Below are 21,186 nucleotides of genomic sequence, written 5' to 3' on the forward strand. Positions count from 1 at the left end.
CTCTGCGTTGCATTTGGCCTCCTCAATTCAAGGGTTATTGGTCCTATGTTCTACCTTCAGGACATGAAGCGGCGTATGATCAGCTGTCAAGACTGTGGAGCGCCCAACATTACCTTGCGCCAATGATCTAGAGGCAATATTAGTGTTATTTTGAGCAGATGTAATGTCAGCTTCTCCTACTCACATGTATGCAGAAAGTACTTTTGGTACAGGGAGTTCACCACAGGAATGGAAGTTCTTGTCCTCTGAGAGAGAGTCACTCCCAGTGACTTTCCACGTTCCAAAACCCCTAAGGAGGGTTTTTCTGAGCAGGCTCACCTCCCTGGTCTCAAAGGGGGTGGTTCACCCTTGGGAAGAAGGATGGAGTCTCCAGATTCATCACAATAGGGAAAGAGGAACGGAGAATATGAGGATGGGCAGTGTTAATTATGTTATTGATCTTTAAAGGTTGAGGCAAAGTCATAAGCAGGGAGTCAGAAGGGTATGGAGTGGTGATTAGGAGGTAAATCAGGACCTAGAGAATCAGGATCAACCTGTGAGGGTTAGAATAGAAAAGGTATGTGTTTTATGCAGTAAGCAGATTTCTAGCTGAGTTGAGAGCAATTGGAATGGCAATGTGTCTTCCTCTATGGCATAACGTATGTGCCATAAGAGTAAGCTGAGACCTATGATTGTCTTAAGCTTTTTGATGGATGAGCTGATCCATGGTTTAGGACCTCAAGAGATGAAATTGTTTAGGCAGTTCAGTCTCCACCTCCGTATATGTGAGTTTAGTGATGTGAACAAGCAGGGCGATAGGGGAATTGGAGAGAGGCATAGAGATCAGGGAATGTAGGAGTCTAAATCAGTGAAGCACAGACACATTCTACAGTTTTACTGTTAGGAAGTAGCTTTCATTTTTTAGGCCATGCTACTCTGGGTGCCAGATTTATTTCCGCATTGCCAGTTGCCGATATGTTAGACTTTTTTTTCTTCAAAAATCTTCCCATTGGAGACCACTTTCCTCATTCACACACTCTGTTTTATACTCCTATGCGAACCACACTCCTTAAGATCAATTTTCTCCTGCAACTTCTTCTGAGATTCTCTTCAAAGATTCCATTTTCTATTCAGCCACTCCCCCGTCTCTCATGATAATCTCATTTCACAATAATCTTTTTCTGTCTCCCACTATAATCTTCACAATATTTCAGTCTATCCTCACAATAGTGTATCTTTTTCACAAAGCATCTCCACTTTCCATCTTCTGCTCCTATTTCAACTGGCCTCGCTCTTTCTATAGATGTTCCTCCCTTTAAGCAGCGCTTAAAGGTATGAATAGCACCTATTTAGTGTGGTATGGTCTGTTTTTGGGATATATACCTATGGACATGGGAGCTTGGCCTCACCTTATGTCAACATCTGCTACTATCTCATATTCAAAAACGGCCTTTGGCAATTTTGAGGTTTTCTACTCTCCCCTTTTGAATCCTGCTGACATTGCTGCTTGAAACTGGACCCCACTGTATTCTTAGCCTGCAGATCAAACTAATAAAAGCCTTTGAGAAATGGGGGAAGCTCTGCAGTGTGAAGGTTTTCATTTTCGGCAGAAGTGAAAAGACAGTGGTTTCGGATCATACTGTCGACAATGCACATAGGTTTCGTAGATTTTATTGAGCTCCCATTCCAAATATATGAAATGTCACACTGGATATTAAGTACAATCACAGGTAGCTATGTTTGAATCTTGAAACTCCATTTGTTCAGTAAGCATACATGTAGTTCACAACGGTGTCTCTCTACCTATATCAAGCTGGTGTAGACATTAGAAGTTCTAGTTCTCTTAATATATAAATGTTTCTCGTCTTCATTTGAATTTACTTACAATTGCATTTTATCCTACTGTCCTATACACCTTCATTATATAAAACATTATTTTTTCCACAACAATGCCCTCTTTGAAAGTAATGACCACTAGTTTATCACTTCTTAACATTCTGAATGAACAATTTGAACATTGTTTTTTGCAAAGATTTCTTCTGCAGTCTTATTTAATAACAACTGTCCATGAACTTTCAGAGTGCGGACAGTCTCCTGCTCCAAACATTTAAAAACACACTTCATTAAGAAATATATACAATAAATCCCAAACAGGATGGAAGAATCACCAGAACACTATGTATTATGGAGGTTTGTAGCAAACTAAATGAATTGGTAAATCAGTACAAAAGGGACCGCACAATTTAAACTTTTTCCTTGTTAAATATGCCCACATATTTGCTGGTGTGAGAAATTATATCAGTGAGATTGTCTTATTAATTTGGACTACATGTAATACTGTTGGATCCCACAAGAAAACAAAGGGGGCCAAAGTAGTGTCTAAGGCCATTGGGTTTGGCAGTAACATGGGTATGACTACCATCTCTTGATTAATCAATGAAAGCAACATTTAGGTGTCATTTGCCACTTTCCTTAGCAACAGGGACACGATCAGAATCTTGTTACAATTAAGCTTAACACCTTATCCATCAATAATGTATCCCATGCTATCAATCAAAAGCTCCTACAATGATTCTCTGTTCAGAAGGTGATCTAGAGGAGGAAAATTCAGATGGCATGAGAAACCTATCTGTAAAGAATTACCAGACCAGAGCTTAAGACAATTACATATGCACACCAATCTCGCATCACTGTAGATGTCAGCCGTGACAGGGCGGGTGGGCAACCACTGTCCTGATCTTCCTCTCCCAGTGTTGTCATCCTACCGTGCATTCCAGACTCGCCCCTCCAAGCTGCATGATCCGACTGGTCACCTGATCTCTTCACATGAGCTCCATGTGAATTCTTGTTTAAAGAAGAGCCTCACCTGGGACCATTCCAGCTGCCCTTCTGGCTTGAGGCATAGATCCTTGCCTCCAGTTGTGACTGTGAAGGTAGGTGCCCAATATCCTGATCCTCCTTTTCTGGTGTTTTCAAACTTCTGTGGGTCCTGGACTGGTCCTTCCCACCTGCACGGTCTAACCGTTCATGTGACCTGTTCACTTGACACACTGTATTTCTCTATACAATATCTCTTCCTTGGGGGTCCTCACCCTGATTTTCCTTCTTCTAAGGATGTCTATTTCTAAGGGCATTACATTATCATGTCTGCTGCTGCTTATTGTAATAATCATGGTATTAAATCTGCCTTGACTCTACAGTTTGTCATGATGCAGTCCTGCAACTCTCACTCTACAATGCTCCGGCTTCCAGGTTGCACAAATCCTACAAACATTTAGGCTTTGTACACCTTGTCTATCTCTTGGTAACCATCTTTATACTCTAGCATCCACATTAAATTGTTCACAGCTCATCTTTAATTTCCCTCTGCTATGGCTGTCACTATTCCTTCACACTACACGTGCCATAATGCGAGGAACTTATGTCCTTACTCTCTCCTGATCCGTCATCTTCTCTTATCCCGATACGACTCCTAAATGTCTGCTTCATCTGCAAAAACTCTTATATGAACTGAGCTACCTTTTTCCAACTCAATCTTCATTTCCTCTGTATAAATGAATCGTGTATTCTTCCCACTGATACTTTCTTCTCTGCGTCTCTTATGAGTTCCTATCAAACCTCTCCAAATCCCCACCCTAGTCTGTCAGAGGTGGTGATACTGGTATTTTTTACCAATCTTCCTACACTATTTACACCTCCACCCACTCCTCCTCCTTCTTTCTCCCCTTTGAATATCATATTATTTATTTTTACAAACCCCATACCCTCCCTTTCTGATTATTTATTATAGAAATTACCCTCTCTCCTCCCTCTGTGGCAAGCTTGATTCCCTTCTCTTCTTCATTCTTCATTTAGCTTTCCTTTCCTCATGTTTGTTGATTTCATTATTAATCTCCTTATTACCCATGCATATTATACTTTTCTGTCATTGCCTGACTCGTTCAATCTCATCCAACACTTCTCCCCTCTTACTTATACATCTGACTCTTCTCTTCATCCTCCTCTTCTTCTACTGTACAAACCACTCCATTCTTCTCCTCTGATCATTTTCTATTATCCTTCTCCACCTTGGATCTCATTCCATCTGGTTCTTTTGTTCCCTCACCCTGATTTACCTGCCACAATCTTAAACCATTTGATGCTTCCAACTTGATGACTTATGTTTTCTCCTCCCACTTTAACTTTCACATTTCTCTCTGGTCTCATCTAATTATGCCCCATTTGCCCTAAAATCCAATCTTTTGGCAACCATTGACTCTCTCAACCTACTCATGCGAAATTCTCTTCCTGAAAATCTTCACAGTCTTGGCTTACTCCTAACTAGGACTCGGCAAAATAGTAACATTCCGTTCTGCCAGCCGTGGAAGTGACATCTGTAAGATTTTGATTTGTTTCACCCAAATCCCTCATTCAGCAACCCTGCTTATCGAAAAAAGTGGCACAAAGTTCCTCTTGTCATTCCGTGAACTGAAACGACTGGTGCAAAAATTCTCGTATGGCTGTGCAAACTTAGCATGGATCATAAAGAGCAGCAGAATGTTTCTTGTGATGCTGTACAAACTTAGCACAAATCAAAAAGAGCAGCACAAGGTTTCTCATGCTGCTGCACAAACTTGGCACAAATTGAACAAAAAGCTAAACACATTTTCTCTTGCTTCTGCACAAACTTTCTCGTGCCTCAACGCGAAACTAGTACAGATTGAAAATACTCCGACACAAACGTATCGCTGCGCAAAACCAGCATGGAAAAATGTGCAAAGCCTCTCGTGTGGCTGCAGGAAAGTACCACAGATCAAAAAAGAACCACTAAATGTTTCTCATGTGGCAGCACAAAAATAATACGGATTGAAAAAAATACCTACATTAAGTGTCCCATGTCGTGAAACTAGCATGGATAAAAACAAAACCTGCAATTTTTTCATGTTGCTGCGTGAATCTATCATGAATTGAAAAACCGTGCAAAGTTTTCTGGTGGCACTGCATGAAACTAGCATGGTTCGTAAAAAAACCTGCATGAAGTTTCTCATGTCACTGCACGGAACTAGCAGATTTTTTTTTTAAAAGACCAGTGCAAAGTTTCTCATTGTGCTACACAAAACCAACGTAGGAATGAAACACCACATTCCACGTGAAACTGCACAAAACGGATGAAAGTTCCATGGCCTGATTTCACGGACTTGAGGGAAGCAGGTTCCAGGGCGAATTCCACACTTTTCACTTGGAAGCTGGAAAATTCATACAACCCTACTCGTAACATTTTCTTGCTCTGCTCCTCAGTAAGGCCCATTGAGCGGTGATGTGAAAAAATCACACTATTAGAGCGACCTTTCTCTTCTCTCCTCCTTGCATTCTTACAATTCCGACTTCACAACTGCAAAAAGCTTTATTTTCGTTACCTCATTCTTTCCCTATTCACCCTCCTTGTTCCAGCTTCTCAAACGAATTATGTCACTCCCTCCGCTCGAACATCTTCTTTACTTCTCTCCATCTCCTATGGACTTTGCCAATGTCTTCTCAAACAAAATTGCACAACTACGTTCCTCTCTGCCTTCTACTAATAATCTATCTGTCCTCTCCACTTCCCCTGTCTTCTATTTCACGCCATCCTTCATGCTTCTGTCTGATTCTAACACTGGTATCTATCCCTCTCAAGCCCGCCCTACTACCACTCCCCTAAAGGACATCCACTTTAAACGTATTCCAAATATCTACCCCCTCTTAATCCTTTTTCTGCCCCCTCATCATCCCACATCTTTCCTCTAATTTCTTACCCTCAAGAATACAGACATGCTTTCCATTCTTAAAAAAAAAAAATCTCTTGATACTTCCCTTCCTTCCACATTTTGTCTTTTTTTCTCTTCTCCCCTTATTAGCTACAATGCTTGATGATTCATCTATTTTCAAGTTGTATCTTACCTTGATACTAATTCCCTACTTCCCAAATTCCACAGTCCCAATCTGAATTTCAACTCACTCTTTCTTCTATTCTTATTCTTATTCATCTTTATTCAACATTCAACATGCTTGCCCACACTTCCCTTCTCTCTTCTCTCACTTCACATATATTCTATATATTCTCTGGCTCTGTTTTAGATTGGTTCCCATCTAACTAACTAATCATTTTTTTTTACAAATTTCTTGAGCTGTTGGATGCTCCTCCATCTTTCCTTTATGGCATGCAGTCCCTTACCGTTTGGTCTTGGGTCCTCTTCTCTTTTCCCTCTGTACCTCACTCCTCTCAACTTTTGTGTCTTACTTTGGCTTATGCTCTAATTTTTATGCCACCAACTCCCAGATTTATAATTCTTTTTCTTCCTTCTCTGTTTCCCTCCACACAACATTCTTTGCCTATCTTCTCGCAGTCCAATTTTGGATAAATTACAATTTTCTACATGGTAATGCCTCCATAACTGAGAATCTATTATTTCCGACATCCTTTGAACCACCCCTTTTCTCACCCTCTATCTCATTCCCCCTTCAATGTTTCCCCTGTACACTCTGGCACATCTAAGTGTATTCTTAAAATCTTCCCAATCTCTGTGTTTTCTTCAACTCTTCTCTCTCTCTCGTTCAACACAAATCTCTAAAACTGCACTTGTACCATCAAACTTTACAAGATACGCAAAGCTTTTCCTTTTCTTACTTTCCATGCTGCTAAACTGCTCATTTCCACTCTTGTCCTGTCTCGCTTGAGCTGCTGCTTTGCACTTGCTTTTGGCCTTCAGCTTGTTCTGCAGCAAACTATATTTAACTTTGCTAGTCACATTATCTGCTGTCTCTCCCCTTGTATGTATATCTTTCTGCCAATCAAATGTCTTTCCTGGATACCATTTGAATCCTGCCTACTCTTTTATTATCTTTGCATTACCTTTAAATGTAAACATGGTCTTGTGCCCAGTATCGTTCCTCATAAATATCTTTATATGCACCCCACATTCCCTTCATACCAATCTCAGTTTCTTCTTGTTGGCCATAAACCTCCATTTCCTCAATCAAACTGTTTCTCACTTTTTCACCCAAAACACTTAAACTCTCTGTCCCTCATTATAAGATCTTTTCCTACTCGCCATAATTTCTGCTTGCACCTTACAAATATTCTTAATGAGTCAAGCCAGTCATATTTTAATGTTTTCATTATTTGACTGCTTTATAATGTGTTTGTACCACTTATGTTGTACAGCACTTTGACGTTAGTGCTTTATAAGTCAATAACTTACAAATACAGTTAGAGGAGTCTGGAGTTAAAGGAAAATTGGAGGATAAGTCATGTGGGAGATGAGCACAGACCCAGCAATCCAAAATGTTTTGGAATCAGGCCTATAGCATTCATTTACATATGTTTGCTTTCAATCCAGGGATGTGCATTGGGGCCTTGTGATTCAAGGCACATATTAAAAAAGGGTTCAGAAGTTAAGGTATCTGACATCACAAGAAGAGTTTGGTGATAGTGCTTAACACATTACTTCATCTCAAAGGGTTTTTTGACAATGAAGACCAAAAAAAGTTCAGGGTTCAGTTAGGTTTCACAAGTCCTCAAAATACTGGTGCACTGAATACAGGGCAAAAAGGGTGACCAACCCCAAGTACCTTGCAAATATTTTTCAAAAAGGGTAGTAGGCACCCCTCACCAGAAAGAACAAGGCATGATAACCTGTTCTGTGATTTTTTTCCACTTTTTTTCCAGAGTTTGCAGCCATCGCTTTTTGCTGACTGTACCTTTCACAGATGGGAAACCACTATTTGCATATCAGTCTTTGTCCCAACCACATGGGCAGTCCAGCACCGAAATGCTATGGCAATTCCCGTCTGACCAAGAGTACCAACAGCAACCCCATACATGTGATTCAGCCTTGTTGGGCCTCATCAGTGAGGTGGAGCTGTGCCTCTCTGAGCACAGTGAGCAGGGAGTCCACGTCTGGGTTCCCCCAGGTAACTCAGGGTGACCAACCCCAAGTTCCTTGCAAATATTTCTCAAAAGTTAACAGTAGTTGCCACCAACATGCATCAATGGACACACTGAATGATCACAACTGTTAGAGATTTCCATATGTGAAAAAGGACAAAGAATGCTACGTTTTGTTATTTGGATATATAGAGTGAACCACTGCCATTCTTATGATCTACAGGTGATCACTAAGATCTGAAAGAGAAAAAAGAGTGAGGAAGTGCTCAGAGGGTTAGAGGGGAAAGACGAGGCTTTGTGCTCTACTCTTGGTGAACAGGGACTGAGATATGATATGATATGATATGATATGGTATTTGTAACACGCCTATACACAGGTGTTTCAAGGCGCGACGAGGCAGGGAGGGGAGGAACAAGGGGAGACATACAACGATCCTACTAGGCCAGGTGTCATTCAGATCGCGCAAGTGCAGGGGTGGGGGAGGGGGAAAAAGTGCAAGGGGAAGGGGAGGGGGGGAAGTGCAGTAAAGGTAAGTGATCTGTGCATTGTGTATGCGTTTTAGCGGTTGGTTTTAGAGATGTAGAGCTTTGACTTAGTTGTGATGGGCCAAAGTATTTGTTTAAGCATATTTTGTGTTGGTGAACCTCCTTTGTTTTTGGATATGTGTTGTGTTGTTCTTTAAAGGGTGTTTTGGTCTTTGTGTTCATTTTGATGTGTCATTCCTTGATAAGGAATCAGGTTTTGCAAGGGTGTCAGCGATGTGATGGTGAGTTATAGTCTGTTTTCTGTTTTAGGGTTGTCGATAGGCATTTTGAATAGCCAAGTTTTTAAAATTTCCAAAATGTCAGATCGACTTCTCCTGTCGAGGATTTCTTTTGGGATTAAGTTCCAAAATTTTGCTATGGGCATAGAGAAGGGAGAACCTCTGCACATGTCTTTCTGTTAGTGCCTTGATTCTATAAGTATTTTACTGCTTTATATTAATGTCTTTTATGTGTGTTAAGGGGTGATTTTTGATTGGAGAAATTCTGCTCCCTTTCCATGCAGTGCTCTTTGAGAGATGTAGAGTGCTTTGAAGTGGACTTTCTCCTGCACCAGTAACCAGTGTAGGCTTTTCAAGGCTGTGGTGATGTGCTTCCTCTTGTTTATTCTTAGCAGTTGCCTTGCCACCCTAATGTGGGTGTGTTATAGTTATCTGGAGAGTAGACAGGCATCCCTAGGTATAGGTTATTTGTGTAGTCTATTCTTGACATTATACTTCAGCTTAATGTGAGAATCCAGTGTGGGATGCTGAGGTATGGAACTCTACATCGGATTGAACATGCCATGCCAAGTAGAAGGGAATTCGATGCTAATTAGATCCATTCGAGATGTCAAAGAATGCCCATCATGAACAGGCTCAATCTTCTAGCACAATTATAGTTAGGGAGATAGAATACTGGTGAGCAAAGAATATTGTTGTAACTTATCTGGACATATCTTTCCACTTTGACATGCCTGAAGGGAGTCATAGCTCTCAAACTTAACTAGAAAATAATTGTTTATCATCTTTCTTACAGAATGTGATTCATTCTTTGAATCATACTCTGCATGGATCGAGATCGTATCTTCTTTGGTTTGCAGAATCATGAGCATGGAGAGCAGTAACAGACTAGGGGTGATCTTCTCCTGTGTTTGAGTCATCACTCACTTATGGTGAAACTGCATTACCAGCTAAAGATGCCATCAGAGCCTTTGCTGAAGTATCAGTATGATCATGAACATGTGAGCAGAGATGGCACCCAGACCACTTCTTGCTTTTCTCACCAGTTGATGCATCTGTGGCACACTCTAAAAATGAGAACATTATAGCTGTAGTCAATTAGGATTGGATTGGACCATATTTCAGCACAGTGGCCCAGGATAGCTGTAGTAACTGCCCTGTTTGTTTGGCAGACAATGTGGAAAATGCTGTGAAATGTTTGCCTTCTTACATCCATCACAAGAAGGAAAATTGCTTAATGTCCAAATAGACTTCATGCAGCTCCCCATATGCCTTTTTGATAGTTCTAGTCATGTTTTCAGGGTGGTTCGAGGCATATATCCATACTGAAGGGCTGAATCTGCCACTGTGACCAAAACAACTCTCACTTAGTTTTTTCCTTGATATGCTCTTCCTGCTGATATCAATATTGATAAAGGTACCCATTTCACTGGGGAAGTATATAGAGGCTTCTACAAAGTCCTAATTATCTCAACATTTTCATGTTTCTTATTATCTCAATGTAGTGAAACAGTAAAAATACTCGATGGCAATATCAAAAATCGTCTATCCAATGTGTTCATGGAGACTAGCATCCGATGGTCAGAAGCCCTGCCCCTGGTGTTGCTGCATATGCAAAATAGGATGAGGAAAGTGTGCTGTCAACCCATAAAATAATAGCTGGAGACCATATGTGCTTGGCTAGAGCCCCTCTTTTGACATCATCATGATGTTCACACTTGCAATTAGAACACGAGTATGTGATGAATTACAGTAAGTCCCTTGTGATACTGTTAGGAGCTGGGGGAACTGTTAGGGCAGCAGTTCATGTTGAATGTCATTGATGCCATTATAGGTTGCCACCACATTATGTGAAACATCGGGCCTCATTACACGGTTGCAGGCCTGCTAACAACAGTACCAGTAAGGTTGCCGGTACCTTTGTTACCGGACCGGCAAACTACGAGGTCTACCCACGGGTGCCTGCCAGTCTGGCAGGTCTGACCTGCCGGGAGGAAGGGCACCCACGTGCAGACCTACACGGTAGCACTGGCACCGTTATTAACAGTGCCGGTGCTACTGGCCTCCCCATTCCCATTGAGCCCTTTCAAATTGAAAATTACCAGCACCTGGCAATTAGCAATTTACCGGGCCCGGAATGCCCCGGTAATTGCCCATTGGCAGGTGCCGGTAAAAAAATGACTCAGGCGGCAGCCGTGCCAGTATTTACTGGCACAGCTACCGCCTCAGTCATAATGAGGCCCATCGTCTCCACAAAGACTTTACAATTGCAAATTTGAAAGATAATAAAGGAGCTTCTAACAAGAGTGAAACATTGTCTAAGATTAGAATTGGAGTACCTCCTAACGTCAGCTGTTCAAGTTACTTCCAGAGTGTGCCAGAAGTGGGAACTATACCAAGGGCATTGCAGGAATCATTACAGATGATAGCAGATGTCACTCTAGCTAGCACAAAAGCATGTGTCAGAGCAATCAGTTGAGAACCCCGGGTAGAATGATATGCATCCAGAACACCATGCATCATCTGAACTGGATAACCATACACAACCCTTCCCAAATTATTAAGTGAACAAGATGCATCAAATAATAGAATCACTTGGGGTCATGCAGTGATATATCCTTTAAATCAATGCTGGGTATCATGAGGATATCTTCTGCCCCATCAACTTCCTCTGAAACTAGCGACCTGCTCAGAGCCCCATGCTTGCTCTCGAGGTATGTAGCTGCTGAATGTTTAACAGCATTAATCTTGTATCTGTGGTTTCTTTCTGTCTCTGTTTTTTAATGAACATGCTGAGCAGTTAATAGCACTTCATCCAAGTTCTTGCCTTGCCAGCCAATGAATACTCCCTCAATTCCATCAGCTATCTTGGGCTTCAGCACAGTCCCACTGCTGATACAGAATCTGTGACCTGTGTTACATTATTTGAGACATCAGGGACCCGTGAAAACCGATCCAAATTTTGTTTCAATCGCTCAAGAAAATCCGGTGGGTTTTTAACTTTATTTTGCTTGCACATATTCATTTTGGTCTAATCTGTCTTCTTGTAACAGATTTCAGGTGCTGTGCAGAGTAGCCTGTCAGTTAAATATTCTAATCTATCCCTAGAAGGTTTTTGCAATTGGCCAATCGCTTTTCTGCTTTACTAAGTTGACAGTGCCTGGAGGAAGGGCATCTCTCACAGGTTGATTGAGATCACAACAGGTGGATTGTAACAGACAATAATATCTTAACTCTTCTTGATATTTAACATGGTCTTAACACATTTCAGAAATATATGCACAATGTTAAAGAGATCAGTGGAGTTCCATGGTGTGTGCACAGTCACTCACTCATTAACAGTCCCAAGTAACGGCTTTAATGGGTATACTGCATCGTCAGTTCAAGAGGTGTAATAGCTTTACTGTTCTGGCCCCGAAACTATAGAACTCCCTCCCATCCAACATTAGAGCTGAACCGTCTCACCAGAAATTCAAGAAAATGTTAAAAACCTGGCTTTTCAATTTGCATGAATGAACGAAATAACTACTCCCCTCAGTACCATTAGACTCAGACCTTCCACTGTGTCCTAATGAAAACAAGAACACTTGCTCAGAGATGATTATAACTCTTGCAATATCCATACCTATAACCTGAAAAGTAAATATACTGTACATTATTTTATGACCTTGCATTGTAACCAGAACTGTAATACTCATACCTTGTAACTTGAAAGGTAACATACTTCAAATTATGTAATAGCCTTGCTTTCTAACCAGAAAAGTAAGCTTATATATCATGACCCTACAACGTAACCAGAAAAGTAAGCCTTCTGTAACCTACGTATGATACCTCCGGGTCTGGGCGCATAACAAATAACACAAATAAATAAATAAATAAATAAATAAATAAATAAATAGGGAGCCACTTCAAAGGAACTGGATGTTTTAGATGCAGGTGAGGTGCCAACGAGATTAGAAATTGAATTTATTTTGATAGAGATACCATTTGAAGCACTATTGTTAGGATGGACAGATTTGCTTGCTCTGCTTTCAGTTATTTTGACTGTGCTTGAAATTACTCTTCTGCATTTTTCGGAGTTCTCATTTTGGACTCAGAATTCCTTTTAGTGGATTTTACATACCAGTCAAGAATGATTCCCACTATTTCTGTTGAACTTTTGATACCCAGGTCGATAGTCGTCCTCCTCGATATACAAACTTCAGATCAAGTGTGCCTTCATTAGAACATTTCTTTGTGACATCACTATGCATACCAAAGTACCATTTAGCCAGAGATGTACAAGCCTTGGGTGAATAATGTGTGTACATTTAATAAACTGACTTTTTTTGGGGGGAAGTAACACTTGTTTTTGTATTTGTATTTTATTTGTATTTTAAAATATTTTATTATTATTTTATTCTTATTTTATAAACTGCTTTACACCAAAGCGCTGCACATATGATCAAACGGTACATAAAATGAGATTTAATGGCAAAATTAACCAGAGTGAAGTAAGTATGACTTAAGAGAGTCATGGAACAAAAAAAACACAGTGATAGAGTGAAGAGAAAGGGCAAGGGAGCGAACAAGGAAAAAGAGTGAAAACGTGATTGTGCACAAGGGGGATGATGAGTGACAGAGCCAAATTGGGAACAATAACAAAGAGTGCAGGTGGGTAGCCAGGCATGGAAGGTAATCCGGCACAAGACCTTAGAGATATTATTATTTTTTGTTAATGTTTTATTTGGTTTGCATTTTGCAAATCTTTTACCTTTGTTATTACAGTAATGATTAGTGAGAAAAAAACATCTTTTCAATTGTTTACAATAGAAAGACAATACCATTTCTACTAAAAAGCAGCATATATAATTAAAATACGAATATAAGTTCTTCAATTCTCCCACAGTCTATTCAATATTTTTGAGTAACAGCTGGTAAGATTTCGCAGTGTTGATTTTCTTGAAAATTGCTAGCAAAGGTTTCACCAAGGCTAAAGTCAATTGCAATTGTTGTCCTCTAAATAGTTCAAGCCACCAATCATTTGGTGATCTACACAAGTACTTATTCGTGATCCCCACCGTTAGTTGTGATGTTATGTCCATAGCCGTGCAAAACAGAACCAGATGTTTCAATGATTCTTTTGTCTGATCCTCATGACAGAGTCTGCATTTTTGAAGGTGTTTGGATCTTGCGTTTATAATTTTGTTGGTAGGGAACAGATTCAACCTGAGCTTTAGGTATTGATCTCTAAACATCGCATTTGGAAAAATGTCATTATATTTTGGCAAGGTGTTTAATTTTCTGGTTTCAAAAAAAGGTTTACCATATGAATTTAGCTTCTGTCTTTCTGTTTGTGTATCAATCCAGTCCTGCAAATATAGTTTGTTCTTGATCTTATTTGGGTTCTCCTTCAATGATTTGTCACTTTCGTCCAGATCTGCAAGGATTGTGTTGCATATTGCTTTCCATTCTAGCAGTGTTCGATCGTTGCTTTTGGTGAGTGCATTTCTTATAGCTAGAAATCTGCTATTAGGAGGTGGATCAACACATGTGCAATACAATGCTAGCGATTTCCATGTTATTAACGCCTTTATTGAGGTGAGACCCAATTCCATGCGGAAGGCTTGGATTCGCATGCTAGGAGGAATTTGCACCACTTGTTTCCAGAAAAAGCCTTCGATAATTGTCCAACTGTGGGAACAGAAAGTGAACACTGTTTCAGGGCCATAGGTCAAAATTGGAATCACTTTGAGCCGATAAAAGATTATCAGCAGTTTAAGAGAGAACTCACAATGGTGTTTTAACAGAATTCTACCTTGACTAGCTAAACTGATTGCTTTAGCCTTAAATGAATCCAGTTTTGGTTTGTCAATCTTACTGGTATTGAGGCACACGTCTAGATATACAAGAGCAGGGGCTTGTAGGATCTTTTCTCCGTCAATGTACCAGATATTTCTTTTTGAACACTCTAGATTTAAGTGGGTTAATCTTCATTCCGTTAGCTTGGACGTAATTTTGCAAGGGGACTAGTTGGTGGTGTAGTCCGACTGGGGTTTGATCCAGTAGGACTAGGTTGTCAGCATATAAAAGACAACTTATTTTAGTGCTGCGAATTTTGAGTGGAAAAGTTCTCACATTGGCAAATGCTTGATCGATGTCCGAGTTAATCGAGTTAAATAAGTCTGCTGTCACTGGACAGTCTTGTTTGAGTCCCTTGTTTGTCACAATTGGTTTTGTCAGCGTCCCCGACTTGTCTAGCCGGATCTGTATTGTGTTGTCTGAATACAGATGATGGATAGCATAGAGAATCGGGAGTGGGCACTTCCAGTGATTCAATTTATTCCACAAAAGCTTCAGAGAGGTCGATAAATGCTAGGACTATTTAGTTCCCTTTTGATCATTTGGTTTGAACTTTCAAGATGTTAATTATGAAAAGATTTAAGGTGGTACCCACACCTTTCACAAATCCATTTTGATTTAAAAACTAGACATTGATTGTTTTATTTACGGCAAGACTGGAAGTGGAAAGAGATGAAGAGATAGAGTCACAAGGGGTTAAGAGAAGGAGTAAGTTAATAGAAGCATTGAAGATAAATTTAAGAAGTGCCGGACGAATAAGAGGGAGACCGAAAAGGGCAGATGAACAGTAAAAAAGGTGGGAAAAGATAAAAGAGGACAACAGGAGCTTAGTGGCATCAAAGGTTAGAAACAGATGAGCCTTCTGTCTATTATAACGATGAAAGTGACAGGCACATGCAGATAATGAAATGTGATGTTTAAAGGACAACTCCGAGTCAAAGTAAAGCCCTAGATTACGGGCCGTGAGAGAGATGGATAGTTGGGAGGTAGGAAAAGAAACAAAGGAACGGGGAGGAGGAAAGGGAATAGTATTAGCTGGAAAGAATAGTACTTCAGTTTTCACAGTGTTCAGAGCCAGAAAAGGAGCTGACATTGAATACTGTATTGCCGGAAGACCTGCAGAGACCTGAGAGCGGATATCAGTAGAAAAAGAAAGAAAGACTGGAGTATCATCAGAGTAGAAGTGGTGAGAAAGGGCAGAGGAGGAAATTACTTTTGGTAAGGGAGAAGTATAGAGCGAAAAGAGAAAAGAGACAAGTACTGAGCCTTCAGGGACAGCGTGAATAAGTTGAAGTGTGTCAGAGGAAGTCCCAGACCAAGAAACTGAGAATCCTGTATGGGACACATATGATATAAACCAGGATTTAAACTTGCTTTGATCTACCTGATCTCTTTGTCACAGAGGTAAGAAATGGTTAACTTTTAATTAAATCTGTGCTACTCTTTTTCAATGGCCCTTGCTATAGCATCGACAAACCACTAGACATCTTTAGATGCGACATGGCTTACTCCAATTGACCGCTCAGTAACAACGCTCCACACAATAGTGCAGAGATGCCTTTTAACCCCAATTTCCATTAGTTTTTTTCCTGGTTTCCAGTTCCCACTAACCTTGCCTGACACAATAGCATCAAGGCACATTGCATTCCCCCATCACATCAAACATTGGTAGAGCTACAGAAAAAAAGTTAAGAAAAGGTTTAGGAGTACAGAAAGACATAGAGTAGAAACACAAGCCTGATTTGATTGCTAAGATAGAAACATCAGAAATAAAAGTCTTCAACAAAGCAATGCTAGCCAAATCAGTGAGTATATGCTGCACAGAAAGATAAAATTGGGGAGCGGTGGAAACACAGTACATTTTTGGAACTATTGTAAGTAGTAGAAGGGTCCCCCTTTTGCACAAGTCTACATTTTGACAGGTGGTCACGCTGCCTGCGTCTGGTCTTAGTGCCTCCCCCGTTTGATGTATTTTGATATAACCTTAATATATAAAAAGGAAATAAAAAATGTTTGATATCAAAAATATGTCCAATGTATATTGGCTATAAGTGTTTTCCAATTTATAGCAGTTTTGATATAAAGTGAATATACATTTTATATTTAATCTATATATAGATTGGAGCGGCGTTCACTGATGTTGATGCTCTAGCCCCATCATGTGCAAGGACGTCCTGAAAGGATTCTCTATAAGTGCCAAAGGCAGGTGAAGTACATCATTTATGGTAATAAAGGAGGGGTTGCCATCTGGTATCAAAGGCCACTCCATCCACCTCAAGCTCTAATTTTAAGAAGAGAGACAGGGCACTTTTTAGTAGAGAAAGGAGCTATTTTACCAAAATAGTTTCCTTTTCCTCCGATCTACCAAGATCAGAGTGACCCCAAATCTCTTCACCATACAGGGCAGATGAGTTGGCACAAGCCCTCAAGACCGCTAGTGCAGAAAGATTTTCTGTCTATACAAGAATTTATGGCCATAGTGGTGAAATCATGTTTAAAACAACACTTTCAGAGATGATGCTCAGTACATAAACTTGATGACCCCTGACAGAATGCACATGAGTGTTTGGAAATAGCTCATAAAGATGATTCACTACGTAAAATATGCCACATGTTGAGCTGTAAACATCTTCTAGAAATGATGTGAGGGACACAGCTGCTGACACAGCTAAGGGCTTGCATAGGCACAGACAATGTATATCTAAAACAATATGGGCTATACAATCAGTGCGTAACCCTCTTTTGAAATTGAAGAAGTTCAGATGGGGTGGCCGATGTGTGTTAGAAGCATGGTTGAGAAAACAGTTTGCGCATGGGGGGTAAAGTATATCAAAGACAGTATGGTAGAGCAACGTGCAAGAGGCCCCGTAAACTGACCTATAAGGATTGAGACTGTAGATGTTTTCATATGTATTTGTGCTTATTTGCAGCAAATACAAAATGAACACCTGTTGGAAAGTAATCCATTTATGGTGAAACCCACCGTTGGATGTGTGGAACAAGTATTTCTGGCTTTACTTAAGGAGTATTTGAGTATTATATGCCCTATTATCTCACATTTGCTGTTATTGGTTTCTTAGACCCTGATGTATCCTCTGGACCCCTGACCACTCACACCCAATCTCCCCAGCTTCTGTCTACCTTCAGCACTTGCCTCAGCACACCCTCCGCACTGCAGATGCTCAATTTCCACCCAACACAGCTCGTGGCTGCATAGCACTTACCATAGCTTGCACTTCGTCTGAGCACGGACATCCCAGATCCTACCCCACTGCTCTCTTCCTTTCTGCACTTGCACATTATGAATACTCACAAGGTATAGTAGGTTTGGCCGTCCCTTACCCCACTGTTTTTTTCCCTTTTGCCCTGTGGGTGCTTTGAAACAGAATTTACTTTCTGTATAAGCACCTAACAAGCAAACAATAAACTAAACTAAACTATATGTCCAAGGCTGCTATCTTATCTGAAAGCACCAATGGAGATATATAGAAGGCAATGTACCAATCTTTTATGTAACACAAACATATACGTTAACACCAGCCACCCGTTAATGGACAACTACTGGCAATTGGGATTTAAGGGCACCAGTGAATAAAATCTGAATAAAAATCACTGTTTTAAATGTTATAAAAAAATGCATTGTATATATTACACAGTTGCATCTTTATGTTCAGCGGATATTGGGGCAAACATGCCAGTGCATGAAGTTGTTGAGCCGTTAAAAGCTTGTGGAAACATCTGGGAAAATGAAAAATCGAGCATCTGGAACTGCAACAGAGTTCTACTCAGTGTTTTAACTTACCATGGGTGATTAAAAAGATAGAAACTGTTTCTCCCAAAAAATGTTGCCCCAATCACAGTCCAGCCGTACACTTCTGAATACAATTATTTTTTTTTAAAACCAACAAGTGATGGGTGTTATTATACATAGTAAAAAGGAGCATGTAATAAGGAACCAAACGATTTATGATTTTGATCAAATATATTATCTATAAAAAGATATATTTAATACATAAAGGGAAAAAATGCAGAGAGGAAAACAATTACAAGTGTAAAAGCAATTTAATGACAAAGGAAAAAAATAAATATGCACATTCAAATACCCAAATCTCAGATACTGAGCTACGATGGATGCATCACCTGTGTGGCATAGATGATTTAGAGATCGAGAGATGTCAGGGGCGCTGTGGAATAGTTTGGGGTGGGTAAGAGATTAACACCCAAAATATTTAATAGCCATAGGGGTGTGTCAATCCATGCTTCCAGTACAAAGGAATGCACCAGATCCTTCAAACTGTCAAAATGTATTGCGGCAGTTTTGTTAACATTCAGCATTATTCCTTTTTTCCTACATACTGACATCCCCCAGACAGCAGCAATAGGCATATGTTTTTAGACCCGTGGATACAAAATCCACAATGTATTCACTGAGAGCTAGCTCCGAAATTAGATACCCTAGATGATCGCGGGTCGGTGGGTTGACATCCCTGGGGCGGCTGATGAAAATAACCCTATCGGTATTTTGGGACATAACATGCTCTTGCAATTGTTCCATCACAGCAAACAGTTTTAAGAAAGCGGTTGTGAATGTGGCTATAAATATCTTCGTGTTGTCTAAAGTTGTTGCATATCCTGCGGTGTTGCACCAGCACAGACAAGCCGTTTCACCATCTATGAACAAACAGCTGCTCACGTCGTATGAATGATCAAATGGATGGGCGTGGAGCACATTGGGGTCTGTGATGATGGTTGTGTTGGCCAAATTAAATCTTTGTGCCAACTTACCCAACAACGAATTAAGGCATAGTTTTGTCAGCAACCGCCAAGCAGGGTTGTCCTCCATGTGTTCCATATGCAAGCGTATGCCCTGATGTTTAAAATAATCATCTATGAAGGCCTATCGAGAGGCATCGTCCATACAACTGACAGGAAAGCCAGAGATTTTCTGTTTCTGCTGTAGTAACAAGCGGACATAATCACAAAAGACATTGAGGGTGATTGTTTTAAAATGCCATATTTCGTGTATGCTCCCCAGGCAATATCCCTGTTTCCAATCAGTGTGTCACTCGATCGTACTGTAAGTTCCTGTCAGCCTTCGCTCTTCATCCATGTGTCCGCACCCATCATGTTTTGTTTCAACGCATGTACGGCAGAGTGGAAACATTAGTTTACTGTCGCATCTATAGGGTAGAACAGGTATGTAAAGACTTTGGGGTGGGTAGATCTCACACCTCATTAGGCTGAAATACTGGTCTATATCACCAAAATTCCTACAGATAATCTTGGGTTGTCTCACAGGATAGGGTTTGTCATCAATCACAGAGGGTTATATACTGGTAAAACCTAGGTAGTGTATTTGCTCACTCTCTGAGATGCGATGATGTAGCTTTAAAACATTCATGCGGCCAACCTATAAAGCATCCCAAGATTATTCTGCAACATCGCACAACACTTGTGTTTCCAGATTCTGACGTTGTGAGAACCTCAGCAGGTTAGGAAAGTTTGTTTCAACAGGGTGTGTCTATACAGCTGTTCATAAGTAGTGCCCATCAAAGTATTGAAACCCCCGGTAGGGTAACAATTGGGACAAATGTGATAAAAGCAGCTATTTGGCTTCATTATGATACTGGCAGTAGCCGTGGTGGTAAGACCGGCACAGCTGCTGCAGGTATAATTTTTTTTCCGGCGCCCGTGAATGGGCAATTACTGGGTCATTACGGCCTTCCCAGACCCGGTAATTGCCCATTCGTGGGCACCAGAAAATATTCTTCCCCATTCCCATTTGAGCCCCATAGGGCTCAATGTGAATGGGGAAGCCGGATGCACCGGCACCATTCCTGAATGGCAGCCGCAAGCAGAACTCATAGTTTGACGGTCGGGTAGTAACGTCACTGATAGTTTACCGGTGCCACTTGTGCCGGACCAGCAAATTTATAAAGAGGCCCACTGAATTAGTAGGCTGTTTCCACCCCCTCAACCACTGCATAGCCATTCAACCAATATTGCCTGCAGTGTTTCTCACTGCTGCCAATTAGGACATGTTTTATAGAGATATTTTTGGTCTCTGAGATTAATAATAACCATTGAATTGTGTCATGATTCCTGCCCCTCATCCCCCAGCCCTCCAAGATGTAAGGCTGGAGCCAGGCCACAATCACCTACATAGCCCTCAAGGGCCTCTCCATCCCTCCAAAGACCCACTTGGAGTCAGACTAATAGGATAACATTGGGGATTGGACTTGTAGTGCATTGATGGGGACAAGATGGATGCCCCCACATATTTCGGTTCCCAGAACTGCATGTGCAGTCTAGTCTTTTGGGTGTGGTTCAGCCCAGAGACACCTGGGATACCCAGAGACTATTTAAGCCACGCCCAGGCTGAGAAACATGCTTTGTGTTTTCCGCACCTGCAGCGTGACACTCACCGTGTTCAGACCGGTCTCCAGTAGGCCTGCATCTTTCTTCTGCGCTCAGCTCCTGCAAGAACAAGAACACCGTTAGAAACAGCCTTACCTTGCGGCGCTTCTGCCCATCATTCATCGCTCCTTCTGTTCTGCGGCCATCTTCGGCGGTGTCATTCCCATCCCGGCATGCCGCTTCCTAAGGAAAAGGGAAAAAAACAGAAAAAAGGCATTAGTAAGCATTCAGCAAATCTTCACTTATTTCTAAAGACTGTACGAGCTTCAAACGCTTACCTGA

Source organism: Ambystoma mexicanum, chromosome 8 (genome assembly GCF_040938575.1).
Source record: "Ambystoma mexicanum isolate Mex_15411 chromosome 8, UKY_AmexF1_1, whole genome shotgun sequence".
Classification (NCBI taxonomy): domain Eukaryota; kingdom Metazoa; phylum Chordata; class Amphibia; order Caudata; family Ambystomatidae; genus Ambystoma; species Ambystoma mexicanum.